This window comes from Heliconius melpomene, chromosome 15 (assembly GCF_056956725.1).
Source record: "Heliconius melpomene rosina isolate 202511_hmr_F chromosome 15, ASM5695672v1, whole genome shotgun sequence".
Taxonomy (NCBI): domain Eukaryota; kingdom Metazoa; phylum Arthropoda; class Insecta; order Lepidoptera; family Nymphalidae; genus Heliconius; species Heliconius melpomene.
In genome coordinates, this window is record NC_140403.1 from 6,642,249 (window position 1) to 6,657,907 (window position 15,659).

The following is a 15,659-nucleotide window of genomic DNA, read 5'->3' on the forward strand; positions in this document are numbered from 1 at the left end:
GGGGTGGATTTATTTGCTGGTGAGGGATGTTACCTCTATGATTAATAAAAGGTCTATAATTACCTGAGGGTTGTCGGTTTTTCCATGGTAGCATTGACTGAACCCATTGTTGACGTTGTTCTGGTGTCCAGTTATTTTGTCTAGGGGTAAAATTTGAATTTACGTGCATAGGTGGATTATTTAATCTAGATTGTGAATTTGAAAATGGAATAAAGTTTCTATGATTTTCTTTAACCTTACTTTGGGGGTTTGACATATTAAAATTATTATCAAATCTATTGTATGTGAGCTTAGCTTCTTCTTGCCTAGCTTGTACAATTGCTAGTTCTAATGTGGTAGGCCTGGCTAGACGCACACCTATTGAAATTTGAAAGTCTAATTGGTTCGTATATTGCTCTATAACCATGTTTTCATAATATTCTTTGTTACTATGTTTACCTACGGACAAAAGGGTGTCAAGTATGTCTCGAAGGCGTTTCCCAAAAGTTTCCGCGTCTTCATTTTTATTACGTCGCGTTCGAGTTAGCTCTTGCATTAGTTGTATTTCGTTCCTAGGTTCACCTAATCTTCTAATCAAAGCGCGTTTAATCGCGTCCCACGAGTCTAGAAACTCTTCGTATGCTATTGCATCAATTGCGGCTCCACTGAGTCTGCTTTTGATTAAACACACAATAGCGGGGTGGTGTTTCGCTGCGCCCTCTATTAAGCTTAATATATTATCTACTTCTCTAATATAAAAATTCAACGTTTTTGAATTACCATCATAACGTGGCATAAAATCTGAAATTAACTTAAAACTAGAATTCTCGCAATTTTCAAAAGACATTTTATCTTTTAATCACGACTAACCTATTTAACAAAATAATTCAAACAAATAAAATATTTCAATTCAATATAATATTTATTAAAATAATATTTTATTATTTCATTTAATTATTTATTCATTATTTCATTTCATTTATTTATTATTTCATTTATTTATTATTTCATTCATTTATTATTTCATTTATTTATTATTTCATTTATTTATTATTTCATTTATTTATTTCTCATAAACTTATTCAATAATAGTAAATGCCTATCGCGATTTGAGCTATATAGACAGATACAAAAATACGGAAGGAAATATAGCATAGGAACTTGTATAACAAAAGTACTCACCAAAGAAACCTCTGCATCTCCAACCGGGACTCAACTGCTTGGCAGAACCTCCGATGCTTAGGTGCTCCGCCGGTCTCGCCGTCGTAGATTCTTCTTAATAGATCGCGGTAATAACGATAGAAACCGTTCGCGGGCTTTAAGAGTTTGATTAAAGCCAAACACGCCGCGATCCTACCGACTGCGCCAGTTAAATTACTCAGGCGAGAAAAAGGCTTTTTAAAAATTATTTATTTAATTTTATAAACAACCTTTCTGTTTTAAAGCAAGTTGAAGACAGAGAATCTTTATTAAAATTTTATATAATTCGAAACAGTTAAATCAGCAAAATACTAAAACACTATTGTTCGATTCCGCGAGGTGCAAGTGCGGCGTCATCGGAATGTATCCTTATGCTTATGTAACTCGAGTGAGGATCGATTTTTATAGTCACACCACATTAATTACACTAATAGGAGAAATGAAACTAATAGGAATGACATAAACTAAGAACTAAACTAAATTAAGAGTAAAACAAATTAAGTTACCTATTTTCCTTTTTGCTACGCTAATGCTAACTAGTAGGTGCTTGTTGTAGTTTATAAAACGAGAATGCGAATTGAATTTAAATTGTATTTTTAAATGAAGGATAATTTTAAATATAGTAAAATAAATTCTGATCGCTAACTCTTAGAAAATTAGATTGCGAACTGTAAACTCATTTTACTTCGACTATAAAGTTTTTATATAAAAACTATATCTTAAATTGTTATATAATTGAATTGAGTTCAACCTCTGGGAAAAAAGCTCAATTACAGAATAACCTGATGTTCAGAAGATTTCCTCATTAGTATACACTACTTGAGCCGCCGGCAGAAATTTTCCACCTTAATTATGATGTTCACCTGTGAGCCTGCAGCTTTCTACTTTTTTCAATTAAAATGTAACGAGCATTGTCCCTAGATTAACCGCTTTTACTACAGACTAAACAAAATATATGTTTTTTTTTTATTTTACTTTACATAAAGCCTGAAATTATGTTTTATTTTTTTTATATTATTTAAAGATTTCTACAGATTAAAATAGTATTCTTAGTTAAAGTTTTATACGTTTTATATTAACATAAAGGACATTTAAAGAAGAATTTAAATAAAAAGTTAAAATATAGATACTGTAGTAAAAAATAGACAGACTTTAGATTTTTTATTTAAATATTATAACTTCTAATGAAATAAATTATAAAATAAGTTTTTAAAAAATAACTTCTTTAATTAGTAATGCAATGATGAAGAGCGCAGCTACTGACTTGTTCCAAGGAAGTTCATTATGTCTCTTTTGATGTGCGAGCAACTGAAACTTTACGTTCTGAGTGGTCTTACTTTTGTATTTACTTCATTATTCACCTTGTTCAACAAACGCAGTCATTTTGTTTCTTAGATAATTAAGTCTTTATTTTTTTATTTTCATATAGTTCTTGTATAATATTATAAAAATTGTGACAATCGCTCTCCTTTTGTAGAGGTATATCGTGGTAGATGGGAATAAATAGCACCTTACAAACAAAGGATAATATAACTAATTATATTGGATTACAACACAAAAATTAGGTCTAACTCCAGACTCTAATTTAGACTAACGTAGTGTACGTTAGTCATTTATATACATATATATGAATTGGATATATTGTGGTATTCGAAAATATATATTTTTTTACTAAGTATTGGCGTCCCACAGCCGCCATGATTATGTTTTTTAACTTCACCTATCTAAGAACACTTGGCTTGCTAAGATGAATCTAATGATACCTCAATTATGTATATCCGTTCAGCGATTCTGGATATATGAGATAATAAAGAATGTAACATCCATACGCGATCCATCCACACATCCATATAAGATACGCGTAAAAAACATAATCCTTTCTTAGCAGTCACGAAAAATCCACAATCAGCACATAAAACTAAATTATTAAAGTCCTTCATTAATTAGGCCAAATTTTCAACTTAACGACTTTAAATAATTTAACATTATGAATTAACTGAAATGTATAATAATTTATCAAAAGAGCATGTGCCAAATTTACTTATAATTTTATTTCAATTTATGATAGATACAGAAACTGCAAAAATTGAGTTATTTGTTTTACAAAAGTCAACTCTTGGCTTAAGTGCTTTCTAACCCACTTCAAAAACTTTGTAATATCATTTCGGACTTTTATTACATTTCAACCCCTTGATTAATTCAATTAATTATTCATTTTGTTAAATCCACAATTATAAAATTTGTATTTCTTTATGTCTAAAGCCTAATATATCTTCATCATTATAATCTGTTGATAGTTGAGGCTGTTGCCTCTTCTCATCACTGCTGGAAATAGACTTCTCCTTGGTTAAGATATCCTAGACCTATAAGGTAGAATTACGCCTACTTTATATTCAAGGAAAGTAATCTGTTCTTGGTTCGATCGCCACTTAAGCTTATAGGCTTAGTTGACATCTTTCACCTATTCTAAAAATTATACATTAAATTAATTAAATCAGACTAGTCGTGGTGCAGGTGTTAAAGAGAGGCTGTAGGTTCCATTCGTTCTCGAGGACATGATATATTTAATATTTTCATTTCTTTTCTCTGGTAACGAAGCAAAGCGCGGCGTTGAATTTCTCTACTCGCAATGCCTCCCGAATTCGGCGACTATTGGGGTATGGAAGTATGTTGTCAAAGAGGTTCCTGATAAAATATGTAAGAAATATACACATATATTATATTGTATAAAATATACATAAATTTTATTTTTAATTAATTAAAAAATAATATTACAATTATATTATTAACATTTTCGCTAAGTGTACAAGTAGTATGGATTGTGTTATCTTCTAAACTATTATTGTCTTATAAATCTATTATTTTTTCCAACTAAAACAATCTTAAAAGCCCTTTGTGTTCGTATTACAGGTAAGCTATTCTATTTCACAATACGTACACAGCGTGCGTATTGTACCTAACAATGTATACACTACATAGACTATCAAAACTCCTTTGTTCCAGTTTAATTTAGCATATTTCGGATAATTAAAATTAGTCGACGTTACATCTACATACACATTTGGTATCGTATAATATAATATTATTAATGTTATAATATATTAAAATTAGTACAAGGAAAAACAAGCTTAAAAACTTATGTCCCTAAATAGTTATAGAAGAAACATATAAGTGTTTCCTCTATTGCAGGATGGGCAGAGGGAACCTAAAGCTAAGATACTCCGTCCCCTATTTTCCAATTAAATCGAAACCACGCGTGTTAAGAGGCGGAACTCATTACCGCGCTTTGTCTTCTGAAGAGGGGAAAGCTAAGCCTGAATTTCAGAAAAAGCTCGAGACGTCCACTTTTGTACAAAACACTCAGTGGACGAGCCCGACTTTCGCTTGTCCGGTTTTAAACTTTGGTGATGATACAATAATTAACAATATATTAGCAAAATATGTTTTATGTTTATATGTTTAATGGTTTGGAGAAAGTATATAGAACTGCATTTGAAGGAGGTTTACTCATGCGCGAGCACGTCTTTCTTGTTTTTTTTTTGTTTTTGCAATAGTTCATTCGTAAAAATTAGTCTATCCGAAGCTTTTTGAACTTTTTGCCTTTATTTAGTACTAGCGGCCCGCTCACGGTTTCACCCGCGTGAACTATGTTATTATTAATTTCTGTCTCCATGACTACGTCCTAGTGACGTCTATGGAAAATTTGACACTCCTAGCATTCGTAGTAACGAAGTTTCATACAATTTTTCAACCCCTATTGTCCCTTGTTAGGAGTCGAATATCGCAAATTCCCGTCTTAGCGAGCACCTACGTCCTATAAGTAACTCCTATGCAAAATTTGAGATTCCTAGCACTTGTAGTTTCTGAGATTTCGTGATGAGTGAGTGACCTTTCGATTTTATATATATAGATGAGCACTGATCTAGAAAAGTAAAACAAAATATAAAAATAATAGAAATTTGAGAGAATCTAGAGCGGAAATGCAATCATCACTACAATAGTTTCAGTTTGAATGGTTTACTGTTGTTGGAGTACAGTTTGAACAGTTGGTTGATACTTGTCTCTTACTCAACGTGCCGCATCAGCATATTGCACCATAAATATGATGAAATAGCAAGAGTGTGGTTTTAAAATGGTCTATATTTGCTCCAGTGTCCTGAGAATGTTCGTTAGCGAGGTTGCGGAAATACCAGTGTGTAGATTACTAGGGTTACCACGCTACTAAAGCACTTTGTAGTTTCGAACGTATGAGTAAATCTTGCAGTCCATTCTCAACGACATAGCAATTCGTGCAATAAAAATTGTAATATTGTCACGTGGACTTTGCGTTATAGGTATATATATATAGTTTTAAAATATATTTAATAAATATTATATTTAATAAAAAATATATTTTTAAAGAAAACATAATGGAATGGACACGAGAATTCAGGGCACTTGATGGTAAGTGATCACCGCCGCCCCCGACCACGAGCTCGTGGGCGGTGGTAACAACGGAGGAGCTATTACAATATTTAATTACATTTCAAACGAGAGAAAGTTTTAGAAAAATAATGTTAATTTATTGTTTACTTAATGACAGTCAGCCATAAGAGTAAATTGGGCCTTAGGCTAGGCTTAGTACAGATCTGATAATAAATACCAATTACGGATACACCTTCCTAATAGGTTTACGGATTCTTAACTTAATCTTAGTGGTTTCATTGCACTCTAAATCTAATTATATATTATCCAAATCTATCAATATTAAGTAAATACGCAAATTGATATTTTCAGGGTTCAAAAATTACAAAATATATAATAAAATTAATAATTTAAATTTAAATTAAATTTGGATGTTCATTGTTTGGATTCAGGATAAATTTACCTTCTTTTATGAGAAAATGCACAATAAAGAAACTTCGATCAATATAAATGTCGGCCCGCGTGACTATCCAAGGAGAAGCAACTGCCAAAAGGAAATGAGCTTCCACGTTCCTTCCAAGAAACTGTGAAAGATTAGAAGCCTATAATTCGATACCCAGGTTGATTAATAGGTACAGCTTAATATTAGATTGTGTTGATCCTTTGTATCATATAAAAAAAACTATTTGTCCATTTAAAAAAAATGGCAATATTATTGAAAAATAATTAAATCTAACTGTAAAGACATTGTACGAGTATAACTTTAATTATTATTTTGTGAATAAAGTCTACTCATAACATGAAATGACTAGAAGTTATAGATAAAATGGCTTTTGTCTATAAGCCTTGTGTGCCCTACTCAGAGTACAATGAATACTTCAGATATACGAGTAGAACTAGTTCCAAATAGGACATTAGAGCATTGTCGAATAGCATTAAAAGTCTGAAGCTTACTTTTCATTATGAATTTATAAACAGGATTCTATTACTGTAAAATGATACTTTTCCTCTAGGTGTTCTACTGGTACGTAGGTTTCTTTTTAAAACAGTTAAATAAGAAGACAGGCTACTGAAAAATTTTCGAAACGTCGGGTTTCTAAAATGGTATAATACTAAATTATTATACTCTATTAATCCGGTTAAAGAGTTTTATTTAAGATCAAATGTTGTAAAATCAGATGATCATTTAAAATGGCTGCCGCAACAAAATGGCGGATAATACATTTTTGTATAAGCTACTTAATATGGACATCAAATGAAAAGACTCCATTTATAAAATACGCTATGTAAAAAAATTAAACAAAGGATGAATGGATTCGATGAAACTAAGATAGGTGAAGATGAACATAGACAGAGAAACACATTGCAATAATGATGCATTAATAGAAACAAGAAGATTAAGAGAAAACTATACAGTAAAAAAAAGAAAAGCTCATTCAAAAAGTAAGTACTACTAAAATCAAGATAATAAATTTATGAAATTATAAAACGACACCTATAATTGTAATAAATACAGTTTCTAAATTATTAATGTAATTAATTTAGATAATTGGTACACCCACCAATAAATAATAATGTTCCGTTTGAAATTTGCTGCATAAAGGAATTTCTCGTAATTGATATGAGCAATAAATTATAACATACTAGTAATCATACTCCTATACACTAATGAAGTTATAAATTATTATACCTTCTAAAGTTCAAGGTTTATTTAAATAAAATGGATTTATCACATCATCCATGCCAGGACGGATGCCTGGTGTTATGCTGTTTAATAATATTTAAATAACCATATAAATTTATAATAAAAAAATGAGATTTTCAAAATTTGAGTCCAGTTTGTCGTATGACTATGAGTTCGATCCCCACTCCATTAAATAAAATGTTTATTTTTTTAATTTCTTCTCTCTGGTGTCAAGGCAAAGCGCGGCGTTCAGCTCCGCCATTCAATACGCTAATCCAAAAATCGGCGGAAATTGGGAAGGTGAGTGTCTCAACACTAGGCTTCCTGCTACATGCGGGCCAAAGCCTGAAGCTGAAAAAAATATATCACATTTTTTATCTCGACTTCTACGTTTTAGCATAAAAACAGCGTAGTATATCTTCTACTGTCCAGCAAGGCTCGGTCACGTAGCGGACTTTCATATAAATGTTCAGAAACATCAGATTATTGTAGTAAGTATGAAACCTGTTCCATTTTCAACAATCAGTACTTTTATTTTTGTGCCTCAGAAAAGGGGCATTAAACATTTGTTTTTCTTTTATGTGAAATATTATCTTTTTTTTATTTTTATGACTGTTTTTAAATTCAAAGAAATTCTACGATTATTCAATTCTAAAAAAGAATCAATGCAATTAATTATTATTTAATAACAAAAAAGTGTGTTTGTTTTCCAACTATAACACCTAACTGATACTTGGAAGCATATATTGCTTAGTAATAAGTTAACCTCATTGAATAAATATCTCTTTAGGCCTACTGCCAAAACCTCTAAATAATCTTTGTATTGAATTCTCATGAAATACGATTGCGTGCGACGCATGCAACGTGTATAATTCCTATAAGATACCCAATATTTAAAGTAGGAACCTAGAAAATCGATTGAAAACATTATTATATTTAAAAGCATTTAGAAGCACTTAAAATATTTTTTTTTGTTTTGCAAAAAACTTTTATCAAAATCAGACTTTCTCTTGTCACTATAGAGTTTGAAAATACATATAAAAATGTGGATTTCCAAGTAATAAATGTTTAATTGAACTGTTATATAATAGACTATCCAAATTTCTCCTTAACTCATTTAATTGAACATGAAAAGGGACTAGCTATGGGCACCATTGGTTTGATAAAAGCCATCAATCTTGAATACGGAGTAGTTTTCGAAACAAAAGGAAAGGAACACGTATGAAAAACTATCCTGTTTCACTTTATAAATTACATTATTATAATAATAATAATAATTTATAACAACATTTAAATAAATATTTTATTATAACAAAATAAAAGAGCACAAACACAATTTATAAAATGTAAAATTAATAATAAAAAAATACAAAATTACTTGTGTGAAGATTGAACATTTAATTTCAGTAAATAATTATACTTAATTTTCTTATTATTTACCAAGCTTTCCATTAAAGCATAGTACGTACTAAATATTTAAATTAAGTAAAGTACATTACTCACGTCATTTAAATTTTTAACATACTTAACAAATAATTAGAGGCCGTCGTGACCCAGCGGCACAAGGGTGTGACTGTAACGCGACGGTTGTGGGTTTGATCCCCACACGAGGAAATGAAATATTTATTTACGTTTATATGTCCATTTTTTCGCTCTGGCGTCAGGCAAAGCGCGAAGTTGAGTTCTGCCACTCAACACGCAGGAACAGAGTGTCTTAACACTAGGTTCTCTACCCTGCTGTGTGCGGGATACAGCGTGAAGCTGATTTAATTTAATTTTAATTTTAACAAACAATTTTTAGTTAGCCTCGGCTTACAAAGTTAATATCGTACTGGAATACCTTCTCTCAAATTTCCAGAGCAGATCACAATGGACCGCTCGTTGTGTCATTCTAGTTTACACTTCACTGTCTCATATTGCTTTGGCGGTGGCAAACCAATATCTGTTCGAAAATCGGTAGTCAACTATTAGACTTGCCTAATATTGCCTGTGATATTGTATTTTATTAATACCTAAAGATTTTTAAATGAATACTTTTAATTTTATATTATTAAATTTACAAATTTAAAACCTAAATAGTTAGGTGTAAAAATTAAATTGTACATTAAATATTGGAAATAATAAATAGATCAAATTTGCACCTTTTGAATTGAATAGTAATATCTGTGTCGTTTTCTTCATCATATCATCATATCTTCATTAGATATATGTTACACATGTGAAATACAGTATGAAATTAAATATAATATAATTTACTTAGCTATTGCTAAGTAAAGCTTTTTTAGCAATATATTTATTGCGAAGCATTTATAAGATATGCGTTAGATATCAACGAATATCGATCTAAATAATATCAGATAAATTATTCAACCTATATACTCGTACTAAATTAAAAAACTTAAAATCATTTTTAGTGAAAAGCAATATCATGTTGTACTTTGTAGCCCAAAGAATGCTATCCAAGTTTTCGACATTAATTAATAGTTACAGAGTAAACTAATATCTCATAGTTTAACGACATTCCTTTGAATAAGTTCGTAGGCTAAAGTTGTAACTCTCATATTAATTATTCAGCAACTGTTAGATTATTGGCATATCATTATTCATACCAGACTGGATGAAGAAGAGAATAAGAATTTAGAATAATATGTTCCCTAACCAATGCCCAACTCTATGGAGTTGGCATTGGCTAGGGCACTTCATAGAGTAGGCAAAAACATACCTCTCATTAGACCAGTTTTCGCCTATATAGTGTTCTGTGTTATGTAATACATAATTAGCCCCTGTGCGGCTTCAACCGCTCTTTTTTCTTAATAGTAGAGAGGTAAAATGTTTTTAAGCGTATTTAGGAAAAATCGATTGGTTATTTTAGTATGGTTGTTAGAGAGAACTTGAACGTTCCATAATTTATTTTTGTTTTGTTTTGTTTTTTTGTTAATTCGTTTTTGTTCAGTACGAGTACATTTATTAGTTATCTATTCAGTTTATCCTTTTCATGGCTGACTTCAAAAATAAGGGATCGTGGCGGTGGTGAAAATCATAAGATATATTATTACAAGGTTTTTTGACTTGCCGTGTTAGCATGTGCAATCTTGGAAAAAATTCAAATTTGAATTCAAAATGTCCACGGCAACAAAATGTTGGAATTAGGTACATATTTTCACAGCCCACCTGATATGGGTATCAAATGAAAGACCTTGATTTGAAAATATACCATAAAACATTTTAATATTTGTCTTAAAAAATATTTTTAAAATTAATATTTTATATATTTAATAATATGCAAGGCCGTTGGCGCATCGTTTTAATTACTTTTACTACTATAAAGGAATGTATTATATTTTGCTACCTGCTCTGTTGGACATAACACCGCGTATGAATGCTCCATGCAACAGGGGCTTTTGAATATGCCACATGAAGCGTAAAACGTTAATTGAAATGCCAAGCAAGTTTATAACATACATATTTCCATTCCTTTTGTAATAAAAGTTTAAATGAAATTTTTTACACTGGCTGAAATATCCTTTATGAAAAAAAAAAGTTCTTTTTGGTCTTTGCCTTTTTAGTTTTGTGATTTCAAACTGCTTATTTTATTTTATTTTTTTTTGAGAAAAGTGAGATACCTGAATAAACATTTAGGTAACCTTCTTGTTTTGACAACTTTTATATTTCTTCGAGAAACGGTTTCTGAAAATCGTTTCCTTGGAAAACTTCCTAATACAACATTGAGGAAATTGTACAGTGAAAGGTAGAAATTGGTATTTCAAAACGCACTGAAAATGTTCTTTGTATTCTAACATCAAACATTTTTACCAAGAAATGACATTTTTACGAAGAAATGTCCTGAGTTTCTATTTTTCTTCTTAACAAGTACATGCATAACTTCAAATATTATTAAGATAATAAATCAATAGCCAATATTTATATCGAATATCAATTAAATAATATTAAATTAAGTTCGTATTAAAGATTAACAACACCGTCGTGACAAATATAGTTATTTGAGTGTTTAAGTGACGTACTTGAGATGTGTTTGAGTTAATACAATGATAATTGTGTGTTCAAATAATAAAGATTAAAGTATCTAAATTCATAGAAATTATTTATTATTAATATAAAATAAAGATTTATGAAACTAGGTGGCTATTTCAAAATGTATTGGAGGGTGATTCAAGAACTACCCTAACTCTCCCTTATCCTATAAATGTTTACTAATTAATTAAAAAAAAGATAATTATACATAATTATTGTTAAATCAATATTATATAACAACTTTTTATTAGCTTTATAATATTTGGACATAGTTAACGTTAAATATAATAAATAAAACGTAATAACGTCATAAAGCTTACTCTCTTGCACGTATGTAGTAGTGTGCCATATATTTTGGTATCACGGCAGGCAATTACAACGTTACACAATATAGCTGAGAAGACTCCAACGAAAAACGACACTCTTTAGCTTTATTTCTTTAATTAAAAAAATATTTATTTAAAATATTTTATGATATGAATCATAATATAATGTTTCTTTATTATTATTAACACACTTTTTTTAGCTTCGGTCGCATGTATGTTTTAAATAACCATAGTTTTTCTTTCAGGTTGAAAATTATTTATTGATTTAGCTAACAGAAAATCTGTCAGTTAGTTCCATTGATTAGCTGAACTGTAATCTTCTTATTTCGAGTGAATATTTGTTGTTTTGTTTCTTTCGAATAATTGAGACAAAACAGAAAATAACTTTATTTGTAATCTGTTGTCAAATATGTATCTTGGATGAATAACTAAAAATAAAATAAATTTAATTTTAAAATTTGTCAACATAGATACATATTTGACAACAGATTGAAAATAATGTTAATTATTTTTTTTCTTTTGTCTTAAACATTGCGAAGACAAAAAACAAACAAATTATATTGCCAGAAAATAAAAAAAATATTTTTGAATAATTTTAATCTTGTTAATAATGAAATTGTAAAGCAGAATTATATATAAAATTATACTAAATATTTAGTATAAATGGTTTCGCATAAATATTATACTGTAAGACAGCGTGCTTTGATAGTTACCTATGTCTATAGTTGCCTGAACAATAATGTATCTCAATATGTCTTCGTCAATGTCAAATCTAAGTGCTGTATACGATATCTCGAACAATTTATAAAAGAAAATTCAACATTCAAGTTAAACCTTTGTCCTTTATATTATTTAATTCGTCAAACTTTATGTATTATTAAAGTAGATATTAAGAAATCTTGCTAAAATATTATTCCTTTTAGATCTTATTTTTATAACTTATTCTGATAATTTTCGGAAATAATACACGAGCTGTAGGAATAAAATTTCATGTAATACCTATGAGATAGTATCTATAATTCTTATTTATAAAAACAGCTAAGATAACCTTATCAAGGTTGCGGAGATGTTGCAGTGGTGGGAATCCAACCGTTAAGTTCCATTTCCGTTAAGACACTTCCATTCCCCACTTTCCACTAAATTCTAGAAGCATTGCGTGCTGAGATTGCGGGACTCAACGCCGCATTTTACATCGTTATCAAACCAAGAAAATAAAAATAATAAATATTTCATTTCCTGGAAATCAAATCCACAACCTCTCGTACGTAATCCGTACAGTTGTTCTGGCTAATAAATTAATTTCCCAAACTAATAAAATTGCGAAGACATTATAAGTTGCTTTTACATCAGACAATACAAACATAAATCATTCGTTCTATTTACTTAGATATATGAAATATTATAGAGAAAAAAATAATAAAAATACGTCAAGCTATTAGAATCACAATAAATAAACACTAATGGTGACGGAGAATTGAAGATAAGTAACAATAATCATAAATTACAACAAGATAGATACGTCAAACGACCAACAAATATTTATTAACATTACTTTGGAAACTATACCAGAGTCATGACCCAAATCTAAATTATCGATATCTCTCGCTACGCATGCATCAAACATCATCATTGCTTACGCCTCGAAACTAATGAACGGAATAATTAATAAGAACTTTATTATTTTCAATAAACTGAATATAATATTTGAGCACTATATTGATTTCTTTATTATTAACTAGCGGACGCGCGCAGCTTCGCTTGCGTATTTAGGGGTGAATTCTAATAAACCACGAAACATGTGTTCAATTAAATATTTTTAAGAGTCTAAATTTGTAATTTAATAAAAATCGGTGCTGATTTTTTTTTTTTTCCATACAAACTTTGAACCCCTATTTCACTCCTTTAGGGTTAAAATTTTTCAAAATCCCTTCTTAGTGGATGTCCAGATTACGAAAGTAAACTTTTGTCCAAATTTAACGTTTCTACCATCAGTGGTTACGGCTGTGCGTGCGTCTTACCTCAGTCAGTGAGGACAAGTCCTTTTATATATATAGATAATAACATCGATTATCAATTACTTATGATATTTTTGTTATGTCGAATTTTCAATTGCATTAGGTACCTATTGTTAGGAAAGTTATAAGCTTTGTTGCTACGAGCTATTACGAAATTTGTTTAATATATTTCTCCAAAATGACGAATCTACAAAAAAACAGGTGAAGACCTCAGATAACAAAATTGATAACCATTACTTATAGCTTTTTATTAAATGTTTATTGTCATAACACCAAGAATGTTATTTTTAAACTGTGATAACTACCTAAATGTTATTTCAATACTTACCTCTATAGTAAACATAGAATTATTACTAGAGATTCCTCTATATAAAAATTACTGTTAGAAACCGTTGTAAAAATCTTAGAACTGAACCAGCTTCACGCTGTATCTCACACACAGCAGGGTTTTTGTTGTTTGTTGCGGCTTTTTGACGAGACTCCCTCTGCCTAGAGGGAACCTCGTCTTAAGTCACTCCGTTCCCCATTTTCCGCCGATTTCTAAAGCAATGCCACGCTTTGCTCGACACCATAGAGAAGATATGAAAATATTAAATATTTCATTTCCTCGAGTGGGGATCGAACCCGTAACCTATCGCATTTACTGCCTACCTTCGCCACGACTGGCCTGAAATTAACGTTTAAGTGTTATCATTTAATTTAACCTCTCAGTTCCATGCAAACACCTAACTTAATTAACTTACACAATTTCGGGACTGTATTATGCAGTCTGAAAATCAGTAGAATAGGCATACGACTAGGGTTTGTTTTACCAGTATAATTTTGAAAATGCATACTAAATTTTTTTTACAGTTTTACGCTTTTCCATGCATTTCAGACAGTGCCTAGTGTCAAGACATTTTGTGCCCGTCTATCGATCTGAAATCGAGACATTGTTTGGAATTCAACGCTTTCGTTTGTCGTGCTATCAGAGTGGGCAAATGAAAGTAATTTCATACGTTAATACGAATAGGGATCAAACGCACAAGCACCTCGTAAATGTTTTAGATTTCTAAAACTTTAATCTTCAACTGGCCGAGCAATAATATTTTATAACCAATAATATTTCAGGAATATCTATTAGTATTATATATTGTTCTATATTTCGAACTGAGCAAAAAAAATGAACTGTACAAACAAGTCAAAACTGGGTCAAAAGCGTTGATACATTAACATACATGTATGCACTTTCATTGTAAAATCATAGTAAAGTACGTATAAAAAGGCGGGTATAGAAGATATAATATATGGGTGCCGAGTTCGGTGTTCACTCAGGATAAAGTTGGAGCTCTAAATTTTACTCTACATTTTTTTACCTACAGGCTTTTTATATTTGTAATAAGGTGTTCTTCCAACTTGTACTGCACTTTAGACTGATATTTGATTAGGTGCTCGGTGGTAAAGTAACAGCCAAGTCAAATTTACACACTTGCACTTGAATTTTATCCAAAGTGAACACAAAACTCGCTACCCATATATATATTCCATTCTTTTGTAAAAAACGACGCATTTCTTAATATTTAACATGGCTCTTTTCTCTACTTAGGTCTTCGGCATTTATTTCTTTTTTCTAAAAAAAAAGTGTGTAAAATTACAATAATTACATATAATTTTATGTAATACTACAGAGACAAAAAATATTTATTTAACATTTGACACCAACGAAAATTTTTCCCATGCAAATGGCAAAGATATCAAAATTTATCACTGACATTAAAATAAAATAATTTTAATTATGTGACAATTTCATTACAACGAAATCTTGTCAATGTACTCGTAGAGGTAGATAATTACAAATTGGTACATTCAAATTTTTCGTACTAAATGATAGAAAGAAAAGTAGTGCTTCGATAAAACAAGATATTTTAATTTAAAAAAGATACACATTTTTAATTATATTAATTACCTAAAATCACTTGTCCATGAAACTTTTTTGTAGTACTGAAGAAAGTAATTAAATATAAGTATAAGTAAAGTAAA

The 15,659-nt window shown here is 30.1% G+C and overlaps 1 protein-coding gene across 1 annotated transcript in view; it reads left to right on the forward strand.

Annotated features, from left to right (window-relative positions):
- The window catches only part of LOC146531512 (uncharacterized), a 136,296-nt gene that overhangs the window by 73,437 nt on the left and 47,200 nt on the right, over positions 1–15,659 (forward strand). The gene's annotated exons all lie outside the window — the stretch shown is intronic.